Below are 3080 nucleotides of genomic sequence, written 5' to 3' on the forward strand. Positions count from 1 at the left end.
AACGTTAAAACCACTTGATCTTACCGGATCTAACGAATATCTATTAGCCTGAATGATTTTTGGCCAGAAAATTTGATAGGGGGGGCTGACGACGGGTTAGCCCCCCCAGCAAATAACTGTTAATATTGCTTCTTCTGTGTGAGATCTAACGCAAACAATGATTGATCTAACCTGATCTAACAAAGATCTAACAAATTGCATAAAAAAAAGTAAAAATTTCTAATAAGGGGGGGCTAACCCGGCAGAGGTCATGTCCACCCACTCCCAAGACGTTCAGGGCTGGCCCGAGGACCCGCACCCTACTCATCACACAGTGACAAAACGTGCACAACAAAAAAAGACAAAAAAAGTGACAAACACAGGCTTAAATAAAATAAAGTGGGGGAAGGGATAGTGGAGAGGAGAGTGAAAGAAGTGGCCATTGTGGTGAAACAATGACCAGGCCCTCCGGCCAGGAATAAAAAATTCCTCCGGTCCTAGCCAAAAGGCCCGGCCCAGGAGGCAGGTGCTAAAAAAGTGTGTATCTGGTGCAGTGACCGTGGTATCCTTCAATCAAAGTGTCCCTCACACACAGTGATCTTCAGATACCCCTGGACTGCCACTCCAGGGGCACATGCACCATAGGCTTTTCGTTCCATATCCGACCCCCCGACCTGCCAGTGCAGCCCTCCACCCCTGCCAGCCAATCCGGCGGATTTGCACGGTCCTACCCCGTCGTACCCCAGGGCATTACCAGCTCCTCCTACCGGATCGCTGACAGAGATAGCACTTACACCAGCCAGCCAGAAGGCCAGACTAGAACTCGGCAAAAAGACCAAGACCAAGCACAGCACCCATCCTCACCAGGAGCACCCTTCCAGATGGCTCAGACTCAACCATGGGCCGGCCCCCAGTATTCTGTCGGGCAGCACAGCGTAGTCCCTGCTGAAACCATCCTTCCAGGTGCAATGACGTCATTGGATTGCATCCACCCTCCCCATGTAGGAGGTGCTTCAGCGCTCCGCTGACAACTGATAAGGACAGATACCACACCCAGTCCTAGCCAAAAGGCCGAGAAGCGGTAGGGAAGACAACCACGATCAGCACGGCCTAGAGTGTGCAATAGCCGTGCCTCGCACTGGGAGAACCACCTTCATGATCATGGTGTCTCCCCTGCCAGGTAAGTTTTGGCTAAAAAACACACACACACACACCGCCTACCCCAACTAAGTCGGGGAATGAACAAGTTGGGGAATGAACAAGTCGGGAAAGTATGGTCACTCATCCTTCTCTCTCCTCCTCGCTTAGGGTTAGGGTTAGCGCGCCCAGCCAGAGAGGCCACGCTCGGGTTAGGGTTAGGTTAGGGTGTTTTTGTGGGCGCTGTGGGCGTTGTGGGGAGGTGGGGGAGGGTGTGTGGGGTGTGTAGTGGGGAGTGTGTGAGTATTTTTTTTGTAGGCGGGGAGAGGCGGGGAGAGGTGGGGAGGGTGTGACATGTTGTTTTGTTTGTTTTGTATTGGTGTTGGTGGGCGTGTTTGTTTTTGTTTGTGTTTGTAGGCGTAGCTGGGGCTTGGTGTGTTTGTTCCCTCCCCCAGGATGTGACGTAAAGAGGTTTATTGTGTTTGTTCCCTCCCTCAGGATGTGACGGAGTGGAGGTGGAGTTTGAGGCGGAGAGAGGCGGAGAGAGGCGGAGAATCCCTCCCCCTCGATGCGAGGTAAATAAGCTAGAGGAAGCTTTTCTGAAAGGCGGTGTGATGCGGCGTTGAAATGTTTAAGAGCAGTTGCTTGTTTTTTCCGTCTTGTTGTAAAAGGAATCTGGCAAGTTTGCTATTGCTAGGGTTAGTGTTAGGGTTCGGCTCAGACTCAGGGTTAAGGTTAGGGTTAGGCTTGCCTTAGGGTTAGGGTTAGGGTTAGCGTTCGGCTCAGACTCAGGGTTAGGATCACCCACCCCCAGACACCCCCCCCACTCAACTAAGTCGGGGAATGAACGAGTCGGGGAATGAACAAGTAGGGGAAAGTATGGTCACTCGTCATTGTCTCTCCTTCTCTATCATTCTTCTCTTCCCTGCTCCCCCATCCCTTAGGGGGTTAGGGTTAGGGTCACGGTCAGGGTTAGGGTTAGACTCCGGCTCAGGGTTAGGGTTCAGCTCAGACTCAGGGATAGGGTTAGGGTTAGGGTTCAGGGTTAGGGTTTAGGGTGTTAGCGGTACAGACAGTGTTAGCGGGTTAGGGTTTAGGGTTAGGGTTAGGGTTAGGGTTAGGGTTCAGGGTTAGGGTTAGGGTTCAGGGTTAGGGTTTAGGGTGTTAGCGGTACAGATAGTGTTAGCGGGTTAGGGTTAGGGTGTTAGCGGTACAGATAGTGTTAGCGGGTTAGGGTTAGGGTGTTAGCGGTACAGATAGTGTTAGCGGGTTAGGGTGTTAGCGGTACAGATAGTGTTAGCGGGTTAGGGGTTAGGGTATTAGCGGTACAGATAGTGTTAGCGGGTTAGGGTGTTAGAGGGTTAGGGTTAGAGGGTTAGAGGGTTAGGGTTAGAGGGTTAGGGTTAGGGTGTTAGCGGTACATATAGTGTTAGCGGTACAGATAGTGTTAGCGGGTTAGGGTTAGGGTGTTAGCGGTACAGATAGTGTTAGAGGGTTAGGGTGTTAGCGGTACAGATGGTGTTAGCGGTGCAGGGTCAGGGTCAGTCGCAGGCTCTATCATCTCTTATCCTTCTCCCTGATCCCTCAAGATCATTAGGGTTAGGGTTAGGCAGCTCAGGGTTAGGCTTCGGCTCCGCCTTAGGGTTAGGCGGCTCAGGGTTAGGGTTCGGCTCCGGCTCAGGGTTAAGGTTAGGGTCCGGCTCGGGGTCCGGCTCACGGTTAGGGTTAGGGTTTAGGTGCGGCGCAGGGTCAGGCTCAGGCTCAACCCAACAGGTCTAACAATCTCTCGCGTGGCACGCGCAACCCAACCGGGTCCGCTAAGGGTTAGGGTGTTAGGCGGTGCACTTTGGTGGGGGCGGATTCCCAGAGGTCAAATGTCACACCGGACAAGACGGGGAATGAACAAGTCGGGGAATGAACACGGTCAGTGATCTTTGTCCTCTATCATTCTTCTCTTCCCTGCT

At 52.6% G+C, this 3080-nt stretch overlaps 1 non-coding gene across 1 annotated transcript; it reads right to left on the reverse strand.

Moving 5' to 3' along the window:
* Positions 1 to 1008: 1008 nt before the first annotated feature.
* Positions 1009 to 1167, reverse strand: LOC120922494. The gene has a single exon (XR_005745384.1). It is a non-coding gene; the product is annotated as a U1 spliceosomal RNA (small nuclear RNA).
* Between the last annotated feature and the right edge of the window lie 1913 nt (positions 1168 to 3080).

This window comes from Rana temporaria, unplaced genomic scaffold (assembly GCF_905171775.1).
Source record: "Rana temporaria unplaced genomic scaffold, aRanTem1.1, whole genome shotgun sequence".
Lineage (NCBI taxonomy): Eukaryota > Metazoa > Chordata > Amphibia > Anura > Ranidae > Rana > Rana temporaria.